The 13,182-nt window shown below is 40.9% G+C and overlaps 1 protein-coding gene across 2 annotated transcripts in view; it reads left to right on the forward strand.

Annotated features, from left to right (window-relative positions):
- The window catches only part of LOC122567859 (zinc finger protein 467), a 263,949-nt gene that overhangs the window by 204,038 nt on the left and 46,729 nt on the right, over positions 1-13,182 (forward strand). Inside the window, exons 1-2 of one of the 2 annotated variants that reach the window (XM_043726973.1) lie at positions 9,885-10,812; positions 11,989-12,399. The exons of the other annotated variant lie outside the window; for it this stretch is intronic. The gene's annotated coding sequence lies outside the window, so the exon portion shown is untranslated. Of the gene's footprint in view, positions 1-9,884; positions 10,813-11,988; positions 12,400-13,182 lie in introns of those variants that run through there. 2 annotated transcript variants of the gene reach the window in all.

A 13,182-nucleotide genomic window follows, 5' to 3' on the forward strand; every position in this document is an offset into this window, starting at 1 on the left:
TCTCGTTCTTCGTTCATCCGTTCGTTTCTTGTCGTTTTTTCATATCCGACGTGTCCTCCTCCCTTTTTTTTCTTGCTCCCAAGCCTTTTTTGGTTCAGGTTCGCGCTCCTCTCGATCTCGAGCAGACGTCGCTCGCAAGAAATACGTCGTAATGATATTAAAAGGAGCAATGGCGCGGCGGCATCATGCAATAATGTTGTATCGGCCACGTACGTCTGCCGGTTTTCTTCTATTTTCGATATACGCGAGGAACAGGTGCGCTGTCGATCCACAGCCGCGTCCATTTCTCTCGTGATACAGATTTTCATGCTCAAGGACGGGTAAAGATCGCGTTGCCGTAGGTCGTTGAACCGCTTTTCCACGTCTCCTGCGATATTGTGCGAAGAAAATTGCGTACAGTTGCTTTTAAGCGTCCTTAAAAAGTTATTTAACCCGTTTGATCGAATTGTTAACATCTCAAATTGTATTTTCGTTGATCGCATTGAATATTTCAAACACATTAGTTCATATTGTCAATCCAATTTAATTTTCAGGTATTTGCAAGTACCAACTGTCTCCAATTAAAATTTCAACGGTATTAATCCATGATATTAACTGGAATAATTGATTTTCACGCATTCGGAAGTATTAACAATCTCCAATTAATATTTGAACAGTATTAATTCATGGTAATAATTCAAATATTTGACCTTGGAGTATTTAGAAGAGCTAACTATCTTCCATTAATATTTCAACAATATTAATTCACGAAATTAATTCAAACAATATTTGATTGTAGAATATTTAGACAAGCTAACTATCAATTGATATTTCAACGATATTATTTACTCGATCTCGAAATACTCATGTGTATTAATATGCAATTTACGCGATTCCCTCCGTGACTTTATCAATACCAAAGAATTTATCCAGATTTCAAACAGTGTATCGTGCCTCGTTATAGTGCTACCGAAATTTCAAAGTGTTCAAAGCTTCGCAGACACGATATATATTTAATCTATAACATAATATAATTATATTTATTCTATAATATAATTGTTCAAATACTTCTACTGCAGCCACTATAGCTTCTATAGAAGAAATTCTATCGTAACAGCAAGAACGAGACAAGAAAGGGTTGTTCTTTCACACCCTGTGCTATTCTCTCGTCGAATCTTCCTCGAAGCGCTCTTTCTCGCGACCATAGTCGAGACTTCGACGCGTGATGCACCTTTCGATAGAAGTGGACACACGCACGCGCGTTCCTAGTCGTCGGCTGGCAAGAAGACGAAAAAGAGAGGAGCCTCCGTTCGAACGTCGGGGACAGGGAAGAACGACGAAGAAAAAGGGAGATCGAGCTGTGTGTGCACGTGTTTGTGTGTGTGTGTGTGTGTGTCTGTCTGAGAGAGAGAGAGAGAGAGAGAAAGAAAGAGAGAGAGAGGGAGTAGGGACGGTTCGTTAGAAAGAGAGAGAAACGTTGTAAAGAGGAAGACAAAGATTGAGATGAAAAAAGAGAGAGAAAGGGAGAGGTGAATGGTGCAAGGGTGATGGAGGAGGCAGACGAAAGAAGATGAAGAAAGAAAGGAATACGAACAGCGGGGGAAGGGAGGCGCAGAGAAATTTCTCGATCAAATAAACGCGTTTCGCGGTGCGGGAGATCGCGACCACGCCCTGTCTTCTTCCCTGCCGGCGGCCTTCCTGCGACTTTTCGAAGCAGAAAGAGAGAGATAAACACGGAGAAAGGAAGAGCGTGGTACACCATGCGCCCTTCTTGCTGCGTGCGAGCTCACGAGATAGCCAGCGAGGGGAACCAAGGGCGCCTTTCCTTTCAAAGGAAATTTCCTTCGACCTGGCGCCTGGGAAAAGGGTTGAGGATGCTGGAAATAGGAGACGGATATAAATACAGTTGCTCACGAAAGTATTTAATCACTTGCCATAGGAAATATTTATGTGTATTACGTTACGCGTGTTATGCGAAACATTTGGAAATTTCATTAGCAATGTAACGAGATATGATCGTTATACGCGTGTTCGTATGTTTTACAGCCGTAATATTCAATGTGTTCAACGCAAATTCGTTGAAACTCGCCGCCAGATACAGTGGACATTCGATGACGTTCGATTTTCGAAATTGTGACAATATCCTTCATGCTTGATATCTTTCTACACAGGGCGTGAGAAAGATGATATCTCATATAATGCTCATTAGTGAAATAGCCAAACGTGCGTCGTTGATTGTTCGGATATCATGCAGTTGGTTTTGCTCAATGCACCTTCAAAGAGACTTAAAAAATCACCTGTTGTTCCATACACAATAACATCGCACATTGTGTGGTTACTGTAATTGGATAAATCGTATGGTCAGTCACGTAAACTCTTGCCACACGAGCATGAATATCTCCGAACCAATCTATAGTACCTTTCGGACATTCTCTTGAGCGTTTTCTACGACAGTATTGCCGTATAATTTTTCTTCATACTTTTATACCGTGTCCTTCTTCTTATCTTTCGTATTTATTCTCATACTTCTTATCTCTACGCTTGTACCTTCTGCTCGTTTTTCCTTTTGTTTTCTGTCTCCTACGTTGATCTGTTACATCAAAGGGTTTGTCCCGCAATTAAATAGTTAAAGAAATAAGTAACTACTTTGCTGAAGTTTGAAAGCAATGCGAAAATGTGTATAGAAGATTCGAGGTATTTACTACAAGTGTCTCATTATAGATTTTATTCTAAACGATCTTGACACGCCTGGCGCTTACAGGAAATTCTACTTTTCGACAAATAGTAAATTGTTTGGCTGCGAAAATTTGCGATCGAATCTAATCTACGATAAGACCGGTAGATGACTGGATCAGGTTGATTTTTGGCTCGAACACGCTGTATCAGAGAAATCCATTGACAATCTCGCTTTCTAGTGACATTGACTCCCGGGTGACATAAAATATCAAATCATATGATTCCCTAGGTTCTTACGAGATAGAAGATTTAAAGGGGAATAGTGGAACACCCTGTACATCGACGTTCATTACCAAAGTAAACACGAAAATCGTCGTCGCAACTGCGCAGTTTCTCGTTTTCCTCGTTATCGGTGGTGGAATGGGCCGCAGTTTCTATCCCTTCCCTTAATGTAGATTAATTTCATTCCCTAAGGCAAAGTATTTGCCTGGCATTGGCGCCGTATCCGCCACGCCCTGTAATTATGCTGCTGACGCCGGCACCACTCGTTAGGCGGTCCTCGCGTTAAAAACTCACCGACATTTCTTCCCAATTAAACCGGAACATCCGGGGACCACGCTGCGTACGACTTCTTGCGCCGCGGGAATCGAATTCATCTACGTTATTCTACACGATTGGTTACAGAAGTAACCAGTCGGTACGGAATATTTCATACTCGCTTAGAATAGAATTCGAAATACAATTCTCCGCTTTATATATTATTCGTATAAACAAAATCGGAAAAGGTCCAATTTCAGCAAAGTTCATTGCAGATTTCAAGAGCCTCTGATCGTGTGTCAAGCGAAATTATCATTACTATTAAACGAAAGCGATTCGATAATCCAAAGCGATCTATCGTATAAAAGATACGAAGTATCGATCTAAAGAAATACGACGAAATATCGAACGTTGGTCTAAAGAAACGATCGAGTCGCGTGGATTTGAACACGATAAGTGTGAAAATAGAAAGAATCAATAGTAAAAAAGAAGCTGTCAAAATTCTCGAAATTATCTCGACAAAAGTATCAAGTTGATAGATAACCAGTGACCTAAAGTCTACTGTCGATAAATATCAATTACATATTAAATTACATATTTCATTACATATTTAATTGCCACGTATGATCTCGAAATGTAAACTACATTTTCCCCGTGCATTTAATAACGCATCAAAATCTTGATAAAACAGCCACGATATAAAGATCGAATTACGATAAATAATAGGAGGATACTTAAACTTTTCTTATCAAACCGTGGACATCCCCATCTGCACCCTTGCACCGCTTTTCCCCTCCCTTCGATCCTCCCTTAAACAAACACGTCATTAAGCGGCATCTTGTAACTCGAATCACCACGTGATCATCGCTCCATTACAACCACGCTGCGCCCAGAATATCATAACCGCCGGAGATCCGCGTTAAATGATCAAACGTGAACGCGACTTTATCCTCGGCGATCTCAAAACGACGTAAAACGAAATTGGCGCGGTTGCGCGCGGTAGATCGCGTTGCTCTCGTCAAACAGCAATTAGCCAGACTGTTTCAGGTGAACTCAGGTACTCGAACGATCGAGTGTGTAACGTCGTGAATCGATTATTCCGTTCGAACGTCGGCTATACCACCCGAACGAGCCCCGCTAAAAGGATAATTAACGAGTAACGCGATAGTAATCGTCTCTTTCTCCGTAACGAACCCTGTTTACGAGATGATCGTTGCTTCTCTTTGGTTAAAGGATGGTTCTCTACTCTAGAAAGAGAATCGAGCATCTTTAAAGACGATTCCGGGTCTCGCGCGGTAGCGCGCGGCCTTGAAGAGATGCCGCGTTACGATACGTCTGCTGGAAATCGAGGTCGTTTTTGAGATCGACCGACTCGAGTTTCGACTGTATCGCGAAACCATCGACAGATTTATAACTGTGGACGAATTGAGCCACCTGTTTCTGCCAGAAACCGACAAATTTCCTCGTGGATTTTAGGTGACATAGTTTTCTTGCCAATGTTGTGAGTCGATTTGTAGATCCACGATCGTGAGCATATCGGAGCAATTATTTCTGCTAAACGAATAAATTTAGTTGTTGGTGATACTCTCGCGTTGTGAGAGTATCGTAGCTGATTTGACGGATCAATTTCAAGCCAATATCTCATTATAATTGCCGAAGCCCTTACGTTCCGATACCATTCCCGTTTCAACAAACAAAAACGGTTTTAACGATTCAAGGAAGGCTCTATAGCCTTTGTGTGATGAAAAATTTCTCGTAAAATGGCAACGAGAAGTTGTAGATTAACAACGCGCTTAAGAAGCGTTTTAACGGTAGAAAAACACAATTGGTTGGGAAATGATCAAAACTACGTAATAGGAATGAAGCTTCGTTATAAGATAAAACGTATAACGTTTCGAGTGTTGTAATCGTAGGTGAGATCAGGCCATAAAATGTTAAAACTGTTCTCGTGTTTTTGAAGCTTCGAAGAATGTGAATAAGTTAGTGCTCTGAATATCGCTTTCCGAAGTTGGGTTTCTGGGCCTTCTGAAAACTTTCACAAGCCGAAGGCGGTCTCTTTTCCCTGGAAAACAAAAGCAGAATCCGAATCGGTGGTGGCCGAGCATGACAATAAAGAAGGCCTGCCGGGTGAATTTCGTTCGTTCCCTTAAAAGCCAGCCTCCTCGGATCATTATCACAACCGAGGACAGCTATCGACCCGACCTTCGAGTTTTTACGTTCGCGGATTATATTATAGCGCTTCTCACGTTTCTCGATACGCAGCCTGGAAAGAACTACCTGCCCGAGGCCATCCCCTCGATTACATGTACACGGTGTCCCGAGCCGAAAATGTCTTCCATACTTCTTTCAACCGTGACACTATGTGTTCGAAACGATCGGTATCATTTTATCCAAGATTCTTTTATTACAAATATCGAAATTGGACAAAATTCACAATTTCTTTACGCTATTACGTTACTTTCTTTTAAAAGATAGCGTCCGCTTGAATCATTGTCTACAGAGTTTAATAAGAACAGCTACACGCGAGATTATTTCAAGAAGCATATATTATGGCGAATAAAATTGTACGAGTAAAAGTAACATTTAAATTAAATTCACGTTTACATCGAATGAAACTTTAAAACACTTCCACGTTCGATCGCTCCACAAAACATCTGTTCACGTCAAACTATTAAAACTACAATTGAAAAATTTCTATTGTTTCGTGGTGCTATACGTGAAACACGCGATCTGCTGGAAAAACTTTCGTTAGCAGCAATCTATCAAAACCACGATCGGAAAGTTGCTGTTATTTCCGAAAGTGAATTCAAGACACATTCCACACTTAATAAGAAAACAATCTTTTGCAAGAACGTTTGCTCGTATGGTACTATTAAAATCACGATCAGTATCTTCTGCTACATTCGAAACTAAATTTAGACCCTCCAGATCCAATAAAACGTACGTACAATCTCATCGAAAAACAGTCGCATCTACCAAAATTACAATTCCTACAATTTCCAGCTCGAAAGAAACTCTGGCGCGATAAATTGCAATTCGCCTTAAAACGAACGAATCCGACCGGCGAGTTTTATTCGCGCGTTAACTTATTTTATCATTTCCGCGCCGGGATTCGGCGATTCCCTGCGAATACGCCAACAATATTAATCGCGATAATCCGGCCGCCAGTTACGGCAATAACGAACGCTGTTTATAGACGTGGAGAGAGGAGCTAAGGATCGTGAACTACCCAATGCCGGTTCGCCATATTGTAACCCCGAATTACTGTAAACGCTTTAATTCCCGGCGACGCCGGGTCGAAGATGCGCCGGATCCCTGGCTAATTACCGATTCCCTGCGCGGCGTCTTGTATCCGATTACCGTCGTTCGATCGTGAAAGCACCAAACACCACGCGAGTTTCGAAGGCGTGCGTAAAGCCGAGCGTACGTGCAGGATAAAAATGTGTTAACGATAATTCAACTCGATCGCTTCTTTTCGGTACTCTGGCATCACCGCGAGAAAAGAGAAAAAGAGGAGGAAGAGACCTAAGGATTTACCTTAATATGCAAGCGGTACGATTCTGGGAAATGTTTCGGTATATCGAGGCTACGTTAATGTTTCAGACTCGTTGAATTGTGGAGGTTCGTTCAGGTAAATTTGGCGATAGAAGTGAAGGGTGAAAAGCGAGGATGGTTAGCGTGGTGGGGGTTGTTGTTACCGTAGCATTGAGCGACCAGTTAATTCGAAATTGGCTATAGCGAGCCGATATTGCAGAGGCGCTTACAACTCTCAAACTCTTTCAATTATTCAGGAGATTTGTCCAGGATAAATTTTCAATAAACCGATAGATTCTTAACTCTGCCAACGTTTTGCAGTTTTTAAGCCAATTGTGTCTTTCTATTGTTGAGAAATTAAGGCAAGGACACAGGATAATTATTACCGATACGTGTAATTTCTCGTTTCTTAAAAGTAGTCTCCCATTGTCAAACATTGCAATTTTATTGCAAACATTAAAACAGGAACAAAATTCGAATGTAAAAATTTAAGAATCACAACCAAGTTGCATATAAATTTCGACAATTTGAAGTCTTCGTTAGAAGCTCCATTATCTTCGTTAAAATCTAAAGGATGGTTGAAACGTAGTTATTAAATTCGCATTGTCCGCGTTAGCCTTTGAGGCGAAGAGAATCGAAGGAGGGAAATGGAAGAGGCAGGTCACCCGAGCAAAGAGAAAGAGAAAGAGAGGAGAGAAGGCCGTGAAAACGATGTCAGCACGGTCGAGGAGACAAACGGAGGCGGGGGCAGTGAAAGAGTTTAACCGGGTTCGGTTTTCTCCTCGGCCCATGCGATCTCGATCGCCTCGATCTGTAGCCGGTAGCTGGACGTAGAATAAAAAAGGAAAAATATTCACGAGCCCGCGCGCAGATTTTTGCATGGGGAGTCTCGCCCAGACACGGTCGTGGCTCCCAGAATGCATCCCTTTGTGCGTCCACTCGGGCTACGAGAGATTCATTGTGTGCAACTTGCGAACTTCCTATCCCTTTGTTTTACGTTAAGTTAAACAACGGAGAGTAGAAGTTCAATTTCTTTTGAAGATGTTTCAAGATGTTAATTCGAAAGTGTTTTGTTTAAGGGTACATATCACAGTTGGTTACTTGAGTCATACATTAAGGAAAAATAATTGATCTCGTCGAAGTTAACCGTTTGATTCGGATTGATTTATACGGGAAATGATTGAAAAAGTTGATAAATAGACTGCTGTTTTAATATCAAGATTTTAGCGGAAGAGAAATGAAAAAATTGGAATTCATTGTAGAAAAAGAATATCTTCGAGGTATTTATTACCATACGTAGCATGATCGTTCGGCAACACGTTAATTTTAATCAACAATGTTGAAGAATCGCGTGAATTATTAAAACGAACAGCCTGTATATACATATATATCTATGTATCTGTATATATATACATATATATCTATCTATCCATCTGCATCTATTATTATAATAATTCGTATGCTGAATACGGTACTATATCTTTTAGTCACTGTATCATCGTCCAGCCACTAATCTGCATACCTACATATTCAATCAATAAAATGAGAAACAGTAATCAACTATAATTTCTTCTCCTTTTCACGAGCAAAGAGAAATCCGATTATAGAGGATTAAGTACAATCTGTCATTAAACTCGAACACCCAAGAACGTCCATTCATCTTCAAACTGCACCAAACAGGAGAAAGTTCCAAACCTCCCAACTCCCTATACGTACGAACACATATACACTCCTGTTCAAAAGTTTAGAGCGCGTTAGGGCTTCGAGAGAAATAACTGCTTCATTAAAAGTAAAAAATAAATATTACGATAAATATTACTATTCAACTATATTTAACTATTTTATAGTTGAAGCTGCAGTTTATTGTGTATATTTAGAAATAAATAACACTCGTTATAATGTTTTTATTTCACAGAAAAATGTACAGAACTTGTAAAAAGTAAAAAGTGGCTCAAACTTTCGAATGAGAGTTCTCTTTTCACATGTACTTATAAATAGACAGCAGATATGTATGTAACTTTATAGTTTTATGGAGATAATTAAACAAGTGAAACTCGGCAAGAAAATTATCTTTTATATTAAACGTTACAACGGATATTATACTTTGGATATTTTCTATACACAGAGTGTTCCCAATTTCAATGTCAACATTTCGGGGGCGTGTAAGGGGCCGATGAAAAAGAACAAGGAAAGAAGATCCTTCGAGATTTACTCGTTTTGCCTCATTTTAGAGGAAATCGCGAAAGATAATGACAAAAGGTTTTCGTTCTTTCACTTATTTATCCTGACAAACGGAATCGTAGCTGCAGTGCACCAAACACCACCAGAGCAATAATGTCAAACTGCAGTTATCAAATCAGATGAATATTAAAGCCCAGCAAGAGTCCAGCATTTTGTTATCACAGTATCTTCGTTAAATAGATGATACCATGCATAAATAAACGCAAATAGATAAGTGAGAAACGGAAACTTTTTGACCATTCTTTTCTATTTATTTTCTCCAAAATGCAGCAAAAATCAGCGAGTCTCTCAAAAGGACGCTTTTTCACGTTCGTGTTAAAAAGAACACGTTCCCGAAGTTCTGACATCTAAGTTGGGGACAGCCCGTATCTGTTTGCTAATTACGTGCGTTCTATGCGTATTTGCATCTTCGAATTTCACACAGAGGCAAAAAGATTCGCAGTTTACTTGCGAAACACACCAGTGACTTTGATCACCGCGGATGAAAAGTAATCGCGGTGGCGTGTTGTGGCCATTGTGAGGCGGCCGAAGAAAGCGAACGCGCGCGATCTCAACGCGGCGGAATCCTCTTTCCTCGAAGCTCGCGGAATATACGCGCCGAGGGAGCGGTGTGCACGTATCGCATCGGATTTCACGTGGCGTTTGCGGTTCGTCCGGCAATGGATACCCCGGTTATGGGTTACGGTTACGAGCGTCCATCGCAGCTTCTCGACGTAATTTTAACTGTGAACGATGGAGATTAGCCTGCTTAAACAGAGGCACGAAGAGGGAAGAGAAGGTTCGATGCGGAATTTCGCGCACGAAATTGCGGTTATCGCGACAGGTTCGTTCCGTGATTCGCGCTGATCGGCCATTCTTATATCTCAATCAGGCTGTTCCAGCCACGTTGCGTGTCGAGACGAGTAACGTCTCCCTCGTGAGATTTAATGGCTATTATGCATGGATATATTATTATGGTTTGATGCGTTTTAGGTACGATAGTGGAGGGAAACTTCCTTTCTCACGTTCGTAGTTTGATACTGGCAGGATGATTATTTGTAGCGTGATATTATGTTGGCGCGAAAGCTCGAGACAACGATATTTCCCAATTCGAATATTCTTAATATCGTTTCCCGATTTGAGAAAACCTGATCTTTATATTTTCCGCTTCTAATACTCCCAATATCTTTCTCTGATTCAAAACCCAATCAATCCTCCGATCAGTCAATATTTCCTATCGATATTTACCGTCTCGATGTTCCGATATGCCAATTAAAATTCTCTCAAATGGAAAATCCCCGACTGAAAAGAATTCCCAACACGTACTCTCAAAAGAACGAATTTCAACTAAATCCGCTATTCGTTCAAAAAAAAAAAAAAAAAAAAAAAGAAAAGGAACGCTCCATTGCTCTAAAATCCCAAAATTGTTCACCGCCAACCGTTTCAAACCAAAGGAATGCAACACGTAAAACACCCATCCACCCACACGATGCGACGCTAAAACCTTCTGAAAACTGATCAAACAGTATTATAACAAATTCGAACAGTAACGCGTACTACCCTGACGGCCTCGTGTGGGCAGTCGAGAGGAACACGAGCGTGTCTGGCTAAAGTTAGCTTGTCGCAGCTGCAGCTGGCGCGAACGCGTAGGATTCGCTAGTACATAAAGCGTGACAACGTCCGCTTCCTCGGTGCTAGACCCACGCTGTTCCTTCCCCTTGGCTCGCGTCCTGGCCAGCAACCGCGCGTAACGCGAGATTTCTTCGCGAAAACCAGCTCGCTTATACGTGTAACGCGCTTGTCCCTATCAACGAGTAAGTAATTACTCACGATGAACCGCGACCAACCATCTCTCTCTATTAAAAGGTAAGATAGACAGAGGCGCAGGAAAGACATAGAAGCGCGCGAGCTGATCCGATCACGCGAAATTACCAGATAAATTGGCTCGGATGTAATCGGAAACTTAATGGCCGCGATTAACCCCTCGACGAGGAAATTGCGGCTTAGGCCGGTGACGAGCTGCTCGCTTTTGCTTAGAAATTCTGCTGGCATGCTTGGCTCTTTCTTTTTCTCCTCGCTTTTCATTTTTTTTCTTTCTTTCTCAAAGATTCCTACAGTTCCTTTTTAATGGGCGCGCGAGTGTCGACTATTGTAATTGCGAGAAAACGATTACGCAGGATTTTTTGGTTCGAAAATGAAGGAGAAGGTTTAACTTTGATTGGCCCGATGTTTGATATTAATTGCGCGAGTTGAACGTGCGATGAGAAAGTTTTTACGGACTAGTCGATGGGGATCCATTCGAATCGCGTTTTTACTTTGGCCTTTATCGCGATTGAAACGGTGTACCAATAAGATTGGACACTTTTCCAGTTTCGATTGATCGAGCATGTGATTGCAGGAATCTGTGTTATCGGTTAGCTAGGTATTTTATCAGAGAATGAAACGTAATGTAATTAAACAGAGATTGCTCATCTTTCTCAAAAAGTAGCTTCACCAAAGGCGAGGATTTTTCCCTTCTCTTCGTTAGAAAGGAACCCGTTAATATCGTCCAACGGAAGGATAAAGAAAAGTTGATCTGTACCTAAAAAAAAACTCAGGATTTCTTACTTTTGTATGAAAAATGGAACTTGGCGTTTTACCAAAACGTTATATAAGTTCTCTTATTTTCGTCCAATTCGCGCAGTATCGGTTCTGACTCTTCGGATGACCCTGATGGCGCCATCTACCAGGAAATCCAAAGACCGCGCGAAAATTCACCCTCGAAGAATCTCTTTCCTATCTGTCCAATACCGATTAAGTATTCAAATTTATTCCCATCGATCTATCAATTTTCTCTTCCTACGAGATTTATCGCCGACATTCAAATCTGACGACGTTGAAGTTAATGATTAATTCATACCAAATGAAAGAAATCATCGTGCATTCTAACGAGGATGGCAGACAAGATGGCATTAACGCATCTATTTGCGTAACTAAACGGTTTTTGCAAATTAATTCAACCTTCCCGCTGGCAGACGGAAAAATTCTTTACACGCCTCTCAGTTTTACAGTCGCAACGGCCCCTCAGGTGAAACGCATTACGAGGGAAGTCCAACAGCGAAACGGCCGAGAAGAAAGGCGACCCGGGATCCGCGTGGACATTTTTTCGCGAAAACACGCGTTTCTGGATAATCGAAGGCAGAAGAAGAAGTCCGACAATGGCATCGTCCCGAAGAGGATCGATAAACGAGCAAGACATTCAACGACCCCTCTTCCCTAAATGGCCACGATGAGGCTGATACCATTAAGGGCATGGCGCGAGTTACGCTTCCATTCGCACAAACTCGTTGGAATCACAATCGAATCCCCGTAATGATCGATCTCTGTAGAGCGAAAGAAACACATCGAAAGCGGTTCCCATTCTTCTTTGATATATCAACACTGGAAGGAACCAAGCTTTATCGTCTTTGCAAGGTAGCCTTAATATATTATAATCTTTGCAATCGTGCAAATGTTTTCGACTAAATTAATTTTGTCTTTTGTTTCGTTAAATTGGAAAAAATCAAGTATCCAATAGGGAAATCCAGATGTATACGATAAGGTGTAAGTTGATCCAAGTTAGATAACGTATCTATGTATTATAACGTAGTATAGTTAGTTTAAATGAACAGATAAATAGTAATGAAAATAACAGAATAAACGTTAATAGCTTTATTGAAACTCGCGTGCAATTGAAGACTCATAATTTACTTCAGATATCGAAATTTTACTAAAAATAAAAAGGTGCGCCAAGATTAGAGGTACAAGGTATTGGAAGGGGAAGAGAGAGAGACGAAATATGGTACTTACCTGATTGTCCTTTCTTTTTTCTTACGTAAAAAATTTACAAATGTTACATCTCTTCGTTCGAGTCTTTTTTCTTATTGGTTGATTATTTGTGTGCAGTGAAAATGTTCAAACGAGGTAGGTAGAAATGATGTAGCTGTTGATTCGTGGATCGTGTAGATGGCGTCTCTGGTAAGGGCACGCATCGTTCTTCCGACCATACAAACAAACGATAAGAATTCATGGTAATCCGAAAGAATTGCAAATTTCATATCGAATAGTTGGAAAATTTAATTTACAAGGGATAAGCGCGTTTGAGCATTATTTTCATAAAACTGGACTCAAATTGCGAGCACCAATCGACACGAACAAATTCCGCAACAATTCGTAAGTGACATCGATCGTTCTTCGCTTCAAATTGAAACTTACGTT

This window comes from Bombus pyrosoma, linkage group LG5, assembly GCF_014825855.1.
Source record: "Bombus pyrosoma isolate SC7728 linkage group LG5, ASM1482585v1, whole genome shotgun sequence".
Lineage (NCBI taxonomy): Eukaryota > Metazoa > Arthropoda > Insecta > Hymenoptera > Apidae > Bombus > Bombus pyrosoma.